Raw genomic sequence first — 17,790 nt, 5'->3', positions numbered from 1 at the left:
TATAAAGTTTCTGAAGTATTAGCAGAGCATTTTCAGAGACAATCATTCCACAATTTCTCTTGCTATAATTCAAGGAAGGTCAGAAATAGCCTCTCTGGAAGCAGTGCTCCAATTACCCAGCAGGCTTCAGAAAAGAAGCCCTAAGCTGTTCACAAAGGTTTAAGTACGTGAGATGCTCAGATAACCTTGAGCCGCTCCAGAAAAGCTGACTCTGTAGAGAATTTTTTTCTGCTTGTGACAAATGAGAAGATAAAATCCGAAGTCTTTGTTTCAGTAGCTGGCTGCTATGAAGGTTAAGTACGAAGTAACAAAACCAAAGAAACCTATACCATCTGCAACCACTTGTTTTATCTGAATTTAACAGCTTAACATATTATGGCATCTAGGAATGTCACTATTTGAATTAAGCTAGTATTTTTCTTGTAAGAGAACACACTTTTAAACTGGTTAAAAATGTTTGAGAAATGTCCACTAAAACATTAGGACAGCCTAGGGTAGAGCTGGGTTTCTACCTAAGAGGAATAACCAAGTACAAAACAAAAACCCATTGCTTGAGTCAATCCCAATTCATAGCTACCCTATCGGACAGAATAGAACTGCCCAATAGGATTTCCACAGCTGTAAATCTTTACAGGAGCAGACTTCACATCTTACTCCCCATGGAGTAGCTGGTGGGTTCAAACAGCCGACCTTTCGGTTAGCAGTCGAGTGCTTAGCCACTGCACCACCAGAGCTCCTTAACCAAGATCAGTCCCTTTAATATCAAGCAAATACATATACCAGTAAACATTACTAAAAAAGTAGATCATCCAAGCATCTTTCAATTATTCCATCATTTGGCATTCCAAATTACACGCCAATGCATCACAGTTAACAAGATTCTTATTTAGAACATAATTGATACATAAACCCCCATCAAATTTTAAGAAACACATAGAATAATTTTAAAATGCATTTACAGTGGCATGGAAACAAAGTACATAACAGAACACCTTCTTATTTTAAGTCGCCAGAAAAATGTCTGAATATTTGGTCTGTAAAGATGACAATGTTGAATTCAGAAATCGATGACTAAAACTGCATTGGGTTTCTCCTCCTCTTTTCCATTTCTACCTCTCCACAGTAAAACAACAAAGCAGCAAAAGCAAGGAGAAAAAATACATAGGATCCACATCTGATAAATCAAAATAGTGCTTTAAGTAGTAGGTCTTCTAAAAATAAGAGTTTGGGTGACAATCCCTTACCCTCACTCCAGCCTCACTGTCTCAACATGACTTTGTGAATAATCCACCAACTCACCTTATTTCATTTCAAACTTCATAGTAAATCTTGTTTGTGATGCCAACTTGAGTTATTCTCTCAAAATCTAGATTAAAATAATTATGACCTTCAGTACAAGATAAAGACTATAAATTTACTTTATTACAACACAAAGAGTTTAAAGTTATTTTCAAATTTTGAAAAACCACACAACTCTCATAGTAAAGGGGAAAAAATTAACCACTACAACTCGTCATAATTGCGAAATGTTGCTTTAACTCATTCTTGTTGTCATGTGCCATCAAGTCAATTACAACTTATAGAGACCTTCTAAGACAGAGCAGAACTGTCCCAATCTTTATGGAGCTTTCGTAGCCTGTAATCTTTATGGAGGAAGTCCTGGTGGCACAGTGGTTAAGTGCTCGGCTGCTAACCAAAAGGTTGGCGGTTAGAACCCACAAGCAGTTCTTGGGAGACAAATGCGGCAGTCTGCTTCTTTAAGGATTACAGCCTACGAAACACTATGAGGCAGTTCTGCTCTATTCTATAGGGCCACTATGAGTTGGAATTGACTTAACGGCAACAGATTAGGTTTTTGGTTAATTTTTATGGAAGGTGCCCTGGTAGAGCAGTAGTTAGGTGCTCTACTAGTCAAAAGGTTGGCCGTTTGGACCCACCAACCACTCCTCAGAAGAAAAGATCTGGTGATCTGCTCCTGTAAATATTTCAGCCTAGGAAACCGTATGGGGCAGTTTTACTCTGTCCTGTAGGGTTACTGTAAGTCAGAATGGACTCGAAGGTACACGACAACAATCTCTACAGCAGCAGAATGCCAGGTCTTTTCTCCTGAGGAACTGCTGGTGGGTTCAAATGACAGACCCTTCCGTTAGCAGTTGAGCACTTAGCCACTGCACTACCAGGGCTCCTTTTTAACTATAACTCTTTACTTAGCAATCTCTTTACTTGTAGATTAAACTATTTACATGTAGTTCAACACACCTTTAAATTCAGGCAAACCAAGAGGCGCTCCCACTTAAACAACAAATTCTCAAACCTGACTATTCAGTTTCTAGGCTGATTGTTATTCTTGGGCCTCACCCCAGATGGTCTGTTCAGGAAGTATGGGAAGAGAATCAGGAACCTGTATGTGTAAGAAGCCTCCCAACAAGGTGATTTTGGTGTAGTCAGTCCGTTACCTACCTACGGGAACCCAAAACCAGGAGACCAATGTCCCTAGAGTGTATTTGACAATGTCTGAAGACATTATGGGTTGTCACAACTGATGGAAGTGCTACTGGCCAGGAATGCTGCTAAACATCTTACAATGCACAAGACAGTCCCCCACAACAAAGAATTATCTGGCACAAAATGTCAAATCATAGGCATGTATGTATAGGACAAATCATAGTATATACAGGGTTCAGTACTATCCACGATTTCAGGCATCTAAGGGAGGTCTTGGAACTTATCCTTTCCACAGATAAGGGGGACTACTGTAAAATGAAATCCTTGACAATTTCAATGTTTTCTACATTTATCATGATGTTGCTTATTAGTCCAGTTGTGAGGATTTTAGTTTACGTTGAAGCGTAATCCATACTGAAGGCTGTAGTCTTTGATTTTCAACAGTAAGCACTTTAAGTCCTCTTTGCTTTCGGCAAGCAAGGTTGTGTCATCTGTGTATCACAGGTTGTTGATGAGTCTTCCACCAATCCTGATACCCCATTCTTCATATAGTCCAGCTTCTTGGATTATTTACTCAGCATATAGACTGAATAAGTATGGTGAAAGGATATAACCCTGATACACACCTTTTCTGATTTTAAATCACCCGGTATCCCCTTGTTCTGTTGGAAGGACTGCCTCTTGGTCTATGTATAGGTTTCACATAAGCACAATTAAGTGTTCTGGAATTCCCGTTCTTCACAATGTTATACATAATTTGTTATGATCTACACAGTAGAATGCCTTTGCATAGTCAAAAAACACAGGTAAACATCTTTCTGGTATTCTCTGTTTTCAGCCAACATCCATCTGAAATCAGCAACAATATCCTTCATTCCACATTCTCTTCTGAATCCAGCTTGAGTTCCTAACAGTTCCCTGCTAATGTACGCATGCACGTACATGCCCAATATTAATAATTTGTAATGCATGTATCTGTTTCTAAAAATAATAAAATAAACCAGACTCTATATGCTCACAAGAGCTATGAGGAACTGATTTTTAAAGTTTGCTGAGGTTAAACATTATTTCAAATGATTTTAATTCCCAAACTCTGTTCCCAGTCATAGTAAATGGAAGCAAAGAAGAAGGAGAGCCAGAACTTACTTTCACTCACAGATATTTCCAATTCCTAGAAAGGACAAGAGAGTTTCTCTCCCCAGGCTGTCACCCTGGATAGTAGGATTCTCTTTTCAACGCAGTGTGAACAGAAAACATATTTGATTTGGCCAAATATAAAGGCACGTCAAAACTTATTTTGTTGTTGCTGTTGTTAGGTGCCATCAAGTCGGTTTCAACTCATAGCGACCCTACATACACTAGAACAAAACACTGCCTGGCCCTGCACCATCCTCACAATCGTTGCTATGTTTGAGCCCACTGTTGCAACCACTGTGTCAATTCATCTTGTTGAGGGTCTTCCTCTTTTGCTGACCCTCTACTTTATCAAGCATGATATCCTTCTCCAGGGACTGGTCCCTCTTGATAGTATGTCCAAAGTAAGTGAGACCAAGTCTCCCCATCCTCCCTTCAAAAGGAGACCTAACAAGTGCCTCTCTATGGTCACTATGGTCTTATACAATGCAGCAGGACAGAGCTCCTTTCCTACCCTCCCATAACCAAATGGTGTAAACATCCGAAGAGAACGGTGAGGGTAAGAAATCTATAAAAAAATATTTGAGAGTCCAAAGGTCCAGCTAATAAAACTTGCAATTTATAAACGACTGACTTACAGATCCCTCAGAATAGGTAGCGAAACCTGTAACACTCAAAAGAAATACTTTGTTTTGTTAATTTTAACTAATGTGCTACTATTCAGAAATTACATAAATAAGACATTCCTGGCAGCTGATTTGCACTAGTAATCACTTAGGTACATGAGTAAACATGCAAATTTCAAACTCAACTGAAAGGATATGATCTATGAATATACTTAGGAAGACTCCATCAGAATGACTCCCTTCCAACTGGACAACATTTCTAGTATGTAGCATATGGGTTTACGTTCTAATTATAAACTGATTTCTTCCTCTGAATCTCCAGTCCTTCGCGGGAACTGCTCAAATCAAACTCAACCAACCGCAAGAAACCCAGGCAACAGGTGGGCTCATAAAGAGAGGGGCAGAGGCTGATGCTCAAAGCCCAAGGCACCAGGAGGTTTGACCATCAGGTAGACTCATTGGCAGAGGCAAGACTCCAACCTGGAGCTCCTAGTCAGGGCCTTGGTGGCCTGTGGACTAGCAAAGTCATGAGAAGCTTTAGTGATTGATATGCTTATGCAAAGTTGGGATGAAGTTGGATGGAGTTAGCATTCATTCTAGATACAAGGAGCTTGTGATCAATTTAGAGCCCGGTACATCCCCAATACAGGCAGACTACTGAGGAAAATGGTTTCAGCCAAGACAGAAAAATAATGACCTAGTTAAAGACAACATCATAATATCTCTCAGTGGCTAAAGAGACGAATCAATGCCACAGAGAAAAGAAAGACCAAAAATTACTGCGAGGGTTAAGAAACATTTGTGCACAATATAAAATTTAACCCTACCCCCATTTTTCTAGATTTAAATAGGTCTTTAAATAAAAACTCCACAATAAAATCTCAAAACATAAACATTTCATTTTTTTCCCCTCAGCAGTAAAATATATTCTGTTCCAAAAAAAGAAAGGTTGCTCAATTTCCTGTCAAAAGCAATCCAGAGAAGGCCACCTACACTGTAAAAGCAGCAAGAAAAAACATAATAAAATGCTGAAGAAAAGCTCATACACGTGGGTGTATGCTAAGCCCAATGTACCTACCATCCTGCGTATTTAAAAGCTTTTTTCCTGGATTATTCTGAGAACTATGAATATTAGTGTATCTGATAAAAGAGAAGTGTGTCCTCCAATCAACCTAAGGAAAACAAGCCCTATGATGGATTTTTGGGCACCAATGAAAAAAAAGGTATGGGCACCAATTCAATGCATTTAACCCACGGTTTCTGTAGCAAGAGACTAGGGCAGAGTCTATCAAACAGACAACTTACATGTAATGTTCTCAAGCAAAGGAGGCTGCTCTGACAACTAACCTCCTCCCCATTGCCACCCTTTACTTCTGTCCTGGCTCCTTCCATACAAATCTCTGGAGTAGGACCAGCTTGACTCTAGTATGTTTAACCATAGGCTATCCACAGACAGAAGTCCCTAGGTGGTTCAAACAGTTAATGAATTTGGCAGCTAACCAAAAGATCTGAAGTTCAAGTCCATACAGAGGCACCTCGGAAGAAAGGCCTGGTGATCTACTTCCAAAAAAATCAGCCATTGAAAACCCTATGGAACACACTTCTACTCCGACACACATGGGGTTGCCGTGAGTCAGAGTCAATCTGACAGTAACTAGCAGTGGTGGAAACACAAGTTCCCTGACCTACGGCATTTGTGTCTCATCAAACCAACAGGAGGTCGTTAGTGGTGTCTCAAGTTTACATTTGAGTAATTTGAGGCCTAAGGAGTTAGGCATGTTGCCCATCGTCACAGAACTTATAACCAAGAGCTCAGCTGCAAAGCCCATCCTTTTCCTGCTGTCTTCTCCCAGTCTTCCACACAAAGAAGAAGAAAGATGGGCAGGAGAAAGGGGAGTTATGATTCTGAACGAAGCAGTAGCTTCTGGGGATAAGAGTCCCACTGTGCTTCAGAACCATTTCCAGAATGGTTTCAAAGTTAAAAAAAAAACCTTACTAAAGGTGGAAAAGGGCCAGGGTGTACAAAGCTGGGCTGTGCCTGACACTTCAACACCAGCAGCAATGGTGCACAATCCTTCAGGTAAATTTTCTACCCCATTCCATCGGCTACAAACTCTAGGTCATTTTAGTCACCAAGCAAAATTTCCTCTAACTGCCCTGGTAAAATCGTATTACTAGTTGTATTAGTTTCCTAAGGCTACCATAACAAATTATCACAAATATACTGGCTTCAAACAATGGAAATTTATTCTCTCACGGTTCTAAAAGGCAGAAATCCGAAATCAATGGATCAGCAGGGTCATGCTCCTTCCAATAGCTCTAGAAGAGAATCCTTAGAAATGTATTCTGTCACAATTCTAAAGGCCAGAAATTCAAAATCGAAAGAAAAATCCCAAAATCAAAAGCCAGTTTCCTTCCAAAGGCTCAAGAGGAGAGTTCTTGCCTCTTCCAGCTTCTGGTTGCTCCAAGCACTCCTTGGCTTGCAGCAACACTAATTCTAATTTCTGCCTACATCTTCACACTGACGTGTCCTCTGTACGTCTGTGCCTTCTACTCTTCCCTCCCTTAAAAGGAACACTTGTCATTGAATTTAGAGCCCACCTGAACAATCTAGGTTGACCTCATCTTGAGATCCTTAACTATATCTTCAAAGACCCTTTATCTAAATAAGGACACATCCACAGGTTCCAGGAATTAGGAAGGGAACATATCTTTCCGGAGGCCATCAATCAACACTCTAGCTGTTTTTTGGTTTACTTGGTTTTATTGGTGGTGGGGCGGGGGGGGGGGGGGGGGCGGGGGCAGGGGCAGGGGAGCAAGAAGACCAGTCACTCATTCATGTAATTCCAAAAATTAAGAGTAACTATAAATCACTTTGCCCACAGCATGAATCATGAAACTAGTTAACACTGATGTGATAAAATTCTGAGCCTTTTAAAGAATTCACATAATGGGATATAAAGTCAGAACAATAATGCTTCTCCGTAGCAAAGATCAGACATCTCGAGAAACTTAAATATCACTCTACTACCTGGGAGCGTTTTCAAATTGTTTGCTAAAAACTAAGAAGATGGGTCTCTATAAAAGAAAACAAAAGTAAAAATATATTTGTCCTCTCAAAAATTCAGAAATAACTGTTTTCTAACTGCATTTCTGGTAGAAACGTTGCCAGAGTCTATTATAAAGTCATTAACAGCAACTCACACCACTTGGAAAAGTCTCATGATCAGCAATGATTATTTCATGATCTTGGTTCATCCTTTCTATCTCTAAAATGGAATTAAAATTTTTATTGCTGATATCTAGGGGGTGGAGCACAAATTGATTCAATAACCATAATTAAATAATAGATTTGCATAAATAATTTTAAGCCTAGCAGTACCTCCTCTTCCCCCCCACAAAAATTCATTAAAATTGTTGAATTCGTGCATGTTTCATTGTATATATCTCACCATAATAAAAATTTACTTTAAAAATCAGTTAAACTCTCTCTTCCCTCTCCTATCAACCCTTTCTTTCCAAAGAAGAAAAATCTAGACCTAAATTGAAGAAAAGGCTACAGCACAAAAAGAAATAAACAAAAGGATAAATGGAAGATTGTGCAAAAATAACTGAAAATTAGTGCAAATTTCATGCATAAGGTTAAGAAATGTGAAATCACCCTCTTAAAACAACAAGCACACGAGAAGCACAAAGACAACTAAATCTTATTAAATAAAAAGGAAACACACTTAACAGACAACAGTGCAAGGACAGGGCTGTTTTTAAAAGCTTTTTAGTATTCTTTTTACGAAAACCAATCAGGTACTGATGAAATCGACATCTGGTATTAGAAAGACAAGAAGTTATCCTGAAGGATTTCTGAATGATGACGAACTGAAATCATTAATCCCTAGGCACTTGTTTGTTACATCCTACTATAGTAAGCTTAACTGATCGGAGGAGGAGCAGTAATTATTGAGAATTAAGAAAGAACAGCCCAGCTTTAAAGGAAATTTAAAACCTTTAAAAAAAAATTATTAGTTTAACTTCAAAAAAGAAAAAACCCTAAAACACATTAAAGAGTTTCTTTGCAAACTGTCAAATAATGAATTCTCAGTAAAAATCAATATGGTTTGTTGAAAAATAAATCCACTCAAGCTAATCTAATTTACTGTATTGAAGCAACCCACTTATCAAGGGACTGCAAGACTTGTATTTCTGAACTTCAATAAATCTGACAATTCATGAAGACACAAGAATAACTGCTCTTCCCAGAAAAGCACATGGCAGTGGTCCTTTAAGCCCAAGTTGCAAAAATTCCTTCATAACTCTTCCTTTTTCTGCATTCTAAGCATAAAATTTAAGTGGCTGGAAAAAGGCTGAAATGGTAATGACAAGAGAAATAAGTCCTGCACATATAATAATTATATTCCTCTCAACACATTTATTTAAATCTTTTACAGGTTTAATATCTTCATCTTGAGGCCTCTCAATCTCACAAAATGTCATATCTACCCAGTTGCTACAGCCAAAAACCTAGGATTGATTCTCCATTCCTTTCTTTCACACTCCACATCCATTCCATTGCGACCTGTAAACTCTATGTCACGAAGACCATCTTGAATCCTTTATTTCTCTCCATCTCCAAGGTCGTAGAGATTTAAGTCTCTATCATCTCAACTAGACAACTCTCCCAGATTCCTCATTCTTTGCTTCCGTTCTTTCCACCCCATGACCGTTTCCCACAAAGCTGTTGAACAGATTTCTTAAAAGGTTAAACTATATCTTATCATCCCCCTGCTGAAAATCCTCCAACGCTTCACATGCCCTTAACCTGTTGCCCTCTAGTTGATTCCGGCTGATAGTGACCCTATGGGACAGAGCAGAACTGCCCCATAGGGTTTCCAAGGAGTGGCTGGTGGATTCAAACTGCTGATGTTTTGATTAGCACCTCTAGCTCTTAACCACTACTCCACCAGGGTTTCCCACATGTCCTTAGATGTCTAGAAATGTCAAGTATCTCAGATTTTACCCTATTTGCAAGCTAAGAAAAGAGCCTGCCAAAGTTTTACAAATGCTAGCAGAAGGCATGAGACTCCTGGGTTAGAAACAAAAGACTTAATTATTCATAGCAACAGCAGTAGCCAGAGTATCGGTATTTTCTTATGCCAGTTTCCTGATTCCTAATTCCTACCAGGTGACACAAAGATGACATCTGCACACCAGTGGGTTGCTAGGAGAGAGTAACCCTGGGCTCAGGAAACCCAAATCTTTTACAATGGACAGTAAGCCTGCCTGACCTTTGCCCAGGAGGGAAACACTATCTTCCAAGGCTGTTCACTCTACATATTATTCTTTAAAAGATAATCCAGAAAAAAGGTACTCAGGGCAGAAATGTGAGAGATCCATGGAGAATGGTCTACCAGCATTATAATAAAAAGTGAAGTATCTTACCATAACCTACAAGGCCCTACATGACTGGTCCATTTCTCTTCAATTTTAGATGGAATCCCTGTCTCTCCCAAGCATACTATGCTCTAGCTCCACAGGCTACCTCTGATGTCTTCAAATAACCCAAGCTCTTTCCTTCATAAGGGCCTCTGCCTATGCTGGTTTTTCAGTCTGAAATGGTCTTTCCTGACTTTTCACATGGCTTAAGGTTAATTCAGATGTCACTTCCTCAGAAAGACCTTCTCTGGTCTACCTATAACACCCTCTACTTACTTGCCTGTTTATTTCCTTTTTGTCATTTTCCTCACTCATTCATTCATTTAATAAACACTTATTGAGCACCTACTAGGAACCAATCATTACTATAAATACAATAATTACTTTATCTACTTATTTATTTTCTTACATTATAGTAGGAACTTTATTTCATTTATTCCTAGAACCCTAGAGCTTGAAATTGTACTCTCAATAAAATTGTTGAATAAATGAACAATAACTTGAAATATTTCCAAGTCAATATAGAAAGCAGCATGGCACTGCACAGAAAGCACAGGATCAGAAGCTGCTGTTGTTGTGTGCCGCTGAGTCGATTCCAACTCATAGTGACCATACAGGACAGAGCAGAACTACCCCATAGGGTTTCCTAGGCTGAAGCCTTTACAGGGGGCAGATCACCAGGTCTTTTCTCCCACAGAGCCACTGGTGGGTTTGAACCACTGACCTCTCGGTTAGCAGCCATCCACTTAACCACTGCACCACCAGGGCTCCTTGGATTAGGAGTTAAACATCTTAAATTGAAACCTTGGAGTCATCATTTACTGGCATGGAGCAATTCTACCAACTTTTCTGTAGAATAAAAAAAATCACTCTCTTGCCTAACTGGCAACATTATTGAAAGGAACAAATGATGAGATCTAAATGGAAGCCCTTACAATACAGGTAGTCCCCAACTTAAGATGTATTTGAATTACAATGAACCACACTTGTAACCACCCATTTGGTTTGTTTTGTACATATTATCATTAGTAATATGTACTACATACAACACTGCAGTATAAATTTACTGATGTTATCGTCCTCAGATGTAATGTTTCCTATACCTAAAGACAAATACAGATTGGATTTACAAAGATACTAGTAATGAAAGGCAATAATAATAAAAACTACAAAAAAAAAAAAAAAACAGTATTTAACTGCAGTACAGTGAATTACTTAATACGGCCCTGCTAGCTACAGTCTTTGTGACACTCGCACAGTGATTGGGCAAGGCTATGCAAATACGGTGCTTGTGGCCCACCACAGGGATTAGACAGCTTCCTCATACTGCAGATAAGGTGCATGGAACCCTGTGGGGGATGGGACCATGTAATAAGGTACATGGAACCCTAATGAGGACATTGGTCAGTTCTGCCATCCTGCTAGGCATAGAGAAAGCCAATCTCAGAGGGGGAGCAGGGGAGAGCCTAAATACCACCAAGAAGAAAAGACAGGAGCAGAGCCCATCCTTTGGAGCCAAGATCTCTGCATTGGACCCCCCTTGACCCAGGAGACAGAGAAAGAAAGCTGTAACACTGAAGACGGCAAAATGGCAAAAAGCAACAGAAGAGAAATGGCCGCAGCAGAAGCAGCAGAACCAGAAGATGGGCAGGAGAGGGCACAGCAAGCTTCCCAGCCCACAGAGTGAAAGAACTTGAGCAACTTCAGGTATGAGGCTTCATGGTGGATTGGGGTGCCTTCAGGCACATGGAGAGGTAGGCCTGCCAACCCACAGAGCAAAACAGCTGAGCACCTTCAGACCGAGGCTTACTGGCAGAGTGGGGTACCTCCGGACACTTTAATGACAGAGTTAAAAGAGCTTTATAACACTAGTCCCAGCAGGGCAGAGGACAGGCAGGCCTACGAGGGGCCTGCCTATGGTACAGCTGAGTAGAGACTGTCCAGATCAAAGAACTGTATCCTGAGAGTTCCTGAACCAGAACTGTAACCTGTTATTTCCCTATAAACCCCGTACCTGTTAGTATGACCTTTAAGTTCTGTGTGGCCATTGCAACGAATTATCAAACCCAGCAGAGAAGTAGAGAGTGCCATGGGAGGGCTGGTGTCAGAATTGCTAAAAAGGTTGGAGAGAGGAGGTATATCTGACCTTCACCTCACTGGAATCAGCCTTGGGCTGTTCATCTTGATTCTCCTTCCCCCTTGTGTAATTAGAGGAGATCAGACACCCTTGCCATGCCATTTTTACATCGACTTATGTCAGACCTGACACAACAGGGTAGTTGTCAGAATGGAACCCTGTCATAAGCTAGAGACCAGCTGTACCTGTAACACATTCATAGTAAACTGTCATGAGATTCACTCATTCAGCGAAAATATACTAAGCCCCTACTATGAAGCTAGCCCTATCACAGAAAATCAAAATAAAAATTTAAAAGTTAAAATTAGAAAATGTTTGTTCCTTAATAAACTGAGGAAGAATATTTTCCCCTTTAAATGTTCTTCAGATATGCTGTGAAAACTTAAAGATAAAGCCTTTTATCACCTCCTAATCCCAGAATATTAAAAGAATGCTTTTTTAAGAGAGTCACTGAAAGGCAAATTTAGAAAACTTTAAGACCACAGCTACAAAAAAGGAATTTTTTACTTTCCAGCAAAAATTAAGAATTTCTTAGTTTTGTCTCCTTTGACTGACTTCAAGAGAAACAAAAATGTGCAACGCGGGGGGTGTGTGTGTGTGCGCGTGTGTGTGATGAAGACAAGGTAAGATTCATCTTAGATTAAAAAGGGCAGCTTCAGAGCGGCAAACAGGAGGAAATACCAAATGTGTTAAAAGGACTGGTGGCTAGACCACAAACAAGAACAGTCAACTCAGAAAAGCCAATTGGCTTGAATTCACCAACAAACTCATCTTATACAACTTTACAATAAAATGACACAGAATTGAATTAAAAAGGGTAGCTTCTTTGATATGAAATGATAGTGAAGTATAAACTAATCGAACTGACATTCTGTGCAACATTCATTAAAAAAGAAAATAAATGGAATGTGAGAACGGTATGATTAAGATTACTTTCATATAACATTTTTAAAAGCCAATATACATAAATAGCAAAAAACAGGTAATATCATGCTGGCAAAAAGGAGGAACAATATGGATTGGTGCGTCTAAAAATTAATATCAAGAAAAAAATAGGGAATGGAGGGAGAGAAATACATGGGAAGACCTTCCGAATCTAGTGAGAAAGATAACCAGTTCGAGGGATGGATGTAGATGATCTATAATGTACATATAAGGGATATTAATAGAGGCTCATATTTCAATATATATATAGCTATATTCAGTTTTATATTCAGTAGATTTTTATTACACATATGAAGGTCTCTCAAAAAATGACTCCTTACATGTTATTTTAAAAAACAGTTACTGTTACACATTAAATTGTGTCCCCCAAAAATGAGTGTCAACTTGGCTAGGCCACAATTCCCAGTAATGTGTGGTTATCCACCATTTTGTGATCTGATGTGATTATCCAGTGTGTTGTAAATCCTGGAGCCCTGGTGGCACAGTGGTTAAGTGTTTGGCTGCTAACCAAAAGGTCGGCAGTTCAAATTCACCAACCACTCCTTGGAAATCCAATGGGGCAGTTCTATTCTGCTCTATAAGCTCACTATGAGTCACAGTCAACTCGATGGCGTTTGGTTCGGTTTGGTTTGGTTCGGTTCGGTTTGGTTTGGTTTGGTTTGGGCTGTAAGTCCTAATCTCTATGATATTAATGAGGGAGGATTATAGGCAATTATGTTAATGAGGCAGGACTCAATCTATATGATTAGGTTGTATCTTGAGTCAATCCTTCTTGAGATATAAAAGAGAGAATCAAGCAGAGAGGAGAGGGACCTCATTACCACCAAGCAAGAAGAGCCAGGAGGGGAGCATGTCCTTTGGACTCGGACTGCCAGCACTGAGAAGCTCCTAGACCAGGGAAAGACTGGTGACAAGGACCTTCCCCTAGAACCAACTGAGAGAAAAGGCCTTCCCCTGGAGCTGGCGCCCTAAATTCAAGCCTCCTAAATTGTGAGAGAACAAGCTTCTCTTTGTTAAAGCCATCCACTCGTGGTATTTCTGTTAGAGCACCACCAGATAACTAAGACAGCTACTTATTCCAAAGTGGGGAGTGGGGGAACAACAGTTATCAAACTACTCATACAGTCTTAATTAACCACAAATACCTTTATGTAAGTAAGTATAAGTAAAATCTATGCCATCTAGATGCTTCTACCTCAATATTAATTTAAATACCAAATATCTAAACCTGTCTTTCAACTAAATACTTTCTCTCATAAATAATACTGAGAGTTACTATCTGAGTGTCTGCAACATGCCACGCATGTTATATTCCCTATCTCATATAGTCAATATAACAATTCTAGGATATTGGTATTATTATCTCCATTTTACAAAGGAGAACAAGCAGGAATCAGAGAAATTTTAAATCTCACCTAAGATAAATTAACTAAGAAGTGATTGATTGGAATTTAAACCCAAGACTAGCCTATCCCAACATCCTTGCCACTTTAATACAATTCCATATTGCCCCTCAATAATTAGAAAAAAAAAGTTGCCACAGTCGATTCCGACTCATGGTGACCCATGTGTCAGAAGAGAACTGTGCTTCACAGGGTTTTTCACAGCTGATTTTTTGAAAGCAGATTTCTAGGCCTTTCTTCTGAAGTGCCTCCGGGTGACCTCAAACCTCCAACCATTTGGTTAGCAGCCAAGTGTGTTAACCATCTGTACCTCCTAGAGACTCCCCTCTATATAACAGTTAATATTTACTGTGTTTCTGGCACAATATTAACGAATGAGCTTTACATTATTTCATTTAATTCCTACAATAACTGTACAAGGTAGTTATTAGCCATTTTTTTTTTTTTCCATGAGAAAACAGGTTAAGAGTAGTTAAGCATCTCGCCCAAGATCACACAGCCGACTTAACAATAGGACAGGCAGGGATACAAACCCAAGTCTATTTGATACAAGACCTGTGTTTCTACCACTGTATCATGAACCCTCCACCTTACAGCATTTAGAATAATTATAATATAGGCATTATTTACAAATTACTAGTTTACTATTCACAATATTATACTGTGTTAAAATACATGTTTTATAAACATTCGTTCAGAAAAAAAAACCCTGGAAAAATATATGGAAAAAGAAATTTATCATATTTATGACTGATAGGATTACTGGAATATTTCTTTTTATCTCTGTTTTTCTACTTTTTCCGTAATTAAGATGTGTAACTCACAGAAATATTAAATTTTTTTCTTAGCATTCACTTACGAGCTAAAACCCGCTGCCAAGTAAGCATTCACTTAACATTTTATATTTTTAGCTAAACCTATTTGCCTGAATTAAATATAACTTCCACTAATAACGTTTGGCCAAAGGAGCATACTAAGAGAAAACGTTAAAAAGCACACACACAAAAAAAGCTACATTTTAGTACAAATATTTTCCCTCTGGTTTCTGGAACCTATAAAAACTCAACTGTGATTGTAAAATATGATATAACTTTAATATAAATTCAAGGTTGAACAGAAAGTGAATAACAAAAAAAAAAAACGGATATAATTAAATCAAGCAGAAACTTACAGTACTAAGGAAAAATAAACAGCACTTTGACTTTTATATTATGCGTATCCTCCTTCTGGCCCCCACCCCCTCAAAAAAGAAGATATTCAGAATTCCAAAACTTGGAAAAAATGCTTAGGGGAAAATTACTAAAACCAATTAAGTCAATGCAACTTGACAAAAAACACACTTGGGAACAACAGTGCAAAACCATGAAAAGTATCACTTTTAGTGATTGTCCAGACATTTGAGCAGATTTAACAGTTAATGTGAGCACACTACTTAGTGGTTCTGAAACACCGTGTAAGCTAAACAACTGATCAGACTGTGAATGCCCACATTCAACCAGTTTTACTTTTCAAAATTTATACCCTTCTCTTCTTGTTTGATGACCTGGCGTCATGTTCATTAAACCCCTTTTCAAGCATGCTGCCTTGTGGTACAGGCCGCAGTAAACACACCCTGAAAGTAGATCTCATTTCCCTAAAGGAAACCAGCACTTAAGTGCTCACTGTATAAGGTGACAAGAATATATCTTAAAAAAGAAAACCCCATTGCCGTCAAGTCGATCCCAACTCATAGCGACCCTACAGGACAGAGTAGAACTGCTCCATATGATTTCCAAGGAGCGTCTAGTGGATTTGAACTGATGACCTTTTGGTTGGCAGCCATATCTCTTAACCACGACTCCACCAGGGTTTCCATAATATATCCAGTATTTGTTTTAGAAGCCATAAAATAATATGTATGCCAACAGGAGAACAGCAATATGGCATCAGCAGGAGAGGAAAGGGCAGCTCCAACTTTTTGTAAATGTTTTTATGACTTGAAACGAATATGGCAAAATGTCAAGATTTGATAAAGCTGGGAGGTTTTACATTATCCCTACCCTTTCTAGTCCGCCTGAACTATTTTAAAATTAGAAACAGTAAATATTTAATGCATATAAATCAATACAACACTCATCCCTCCAAGGACAGACTTGTATTGATGAAAACACACATGCGCAATCTCAACAACCCTCCAGCCCAACCTGTCACGTTTTACCACCCAAGGAAGCCAGCGTTGACATGAATACCAAACACTCCCTAATATTTGATTTGCTCTTTTGCAAGGCGTGAATTCAGAAAAACTGCCAAGAAAAATGTCTTAAAGTGAGTACATAGCCCCTAAAAGAGCAAACTACAATATTTTCTTACAAAAGAAGGGTATCTAGCTTAGAAAACTTAAAAAATATTCTAAGTGCATTTGGAAATTAAGACTCTAGAAAGGATCCACAATTAAGTTCATCAAAAAGAGCACGGCAGAATTTAAACTTTTGATATCTTTCATATGTAACTACCCTTATTCAGGGGGCCTCTAAAATCCAATTTTATTTAATGATAAAGTCTCAAAGGTATACATGATGCAAAACATAAAAATCTCATAAACTCAAGTGAAATTAATACACAGAAAGTACTTTACAGAGCATAAACACTGAATCTATCTATTGACCTGAGTACTGGGCAGGGAGCAGGTTCTGAATTTACTTTCAGAGATACTCTAATTATTTATTACTAATAGAAAATGTGGGCAGATGTCCATTTCTCTCCAAAGTCCTTCCATTCAATGTTTTTACAATATTCCTGACTCAGTCAAGAGGGAAAATGTCTCAAAGAGTCATATTCTTTTCAACACACTTTTGCAAAAAACGGTTTCTGATCCCCACCTCCACTTTCTTACACCTTTCTTAAAGGCCTGAAACGAGAATTCTATCTAGGCTACAGTCTCAAGGATCAAAGAGCTACCAAACACCAGCTCTTTGTCTGATAAGTTCAAATCCCAACTCAGTTTTACTAGTGAGGTAAACTCCTGCTCATTACTTGACTAAGCCTTGCGGATGATAAGAATGCCTAGCTTATTGAAATATTACGAGACTCAAATGAGATATGAATGTAAGGATATATGCTTACCCAGTGCCTATTTCACGCTAAAGGGGGCCCTGGCAGTACAACCATTAAAGCGCTCAGCTGCTAACTGAAAGGTTGGTGGTTTGAACTCACCCAGGGACCCTGTGGAAGAAAGACTTGGTGATCTGCTCCAGTAAAGATTACAGCCTAGGAAACCCTGTAGGGCAGTTCTATCTACTCTGTGCTATAGGGTTGTTACGAGTTGGAGTCAACTGGACAGCACATATTGACATTTCACGGTAGATACTGTTCTGAGTACTTCACATGTACTGACTCATTTAAGGCTCACAAATGATGAGGTATTACACATCCCCATTCTACAGAAAAGGAAATCAAGGCCTAACGAGGCTGAGTACTTGGCCAAGTAACTTGCTCAAATAACTTGCCCAAGGTCAGAAAGCTAGTGACTAGCAGAGCCAGGATTCAAACCCAGGCAGACAGGTGTCAGTCCATGTTTTTCAACAGCATGCTATACTATCAAGGCATACAACACTGAAAGCACTCTCAACCATGTGAGCAGTTATTATTGTTATTATGATGATTTATTCAAAGAGTTTGTTTTCTCTGAAGC

At 39.0% G+C, this 17,790-nt stretch overlaps 1 protein-coding gene across 26 annotated transcripts in view; it reads right to left on the bottom strand.

The window, feature by feature from the left end:
* SIPA1L1 (signal induced proliferation associated 1 like 1) overlaps nucleotides 1–17,790 on the bottom strand; it is a 410,589-nt gene that overhangs the window by 324,590 nt on the left and 68,209 nt on the right. For 19 of the 26 annotated variants that reach the window (XM_064292697.1, XM_064292696.1, XM_064292698.1 and 16 more), the window contains one exon: nucleotides 1,300–1,366. The exons of the other annotated variants lie outside the window; for them this stretch is intronic. The gene's annotated coding sequence lies outside the window, so the exon portion shown is untranslated. The remainder of the gene's footprint in view (nucleotides 1–1,299; nucleotides 1,367–17,790) is intronic. 26 annotated transcript variants of the gene reach the window in all.

The sequence above is a fragment of the Loxodonta africana genome, chromosome 10 (genome assembly GCF_030014295.1).
Source record: "Loxodonta africana isolate mLoxAfr1 chromosome 10, mLoxAfr1.hap2, whole genome shotgun sequence".
Taxonomy (NCBI): domain Eukaryota; kingdom Metazoa; phylum Chordata; class Mammalia; order Proboscidea; family Elephantidae; genus Loxodonta; species Loxodonta africana.
Note: the sequence above shows the minus strand (reverse complement) of the source record. Positions and strands in the feature narration are given on the sequence as shown.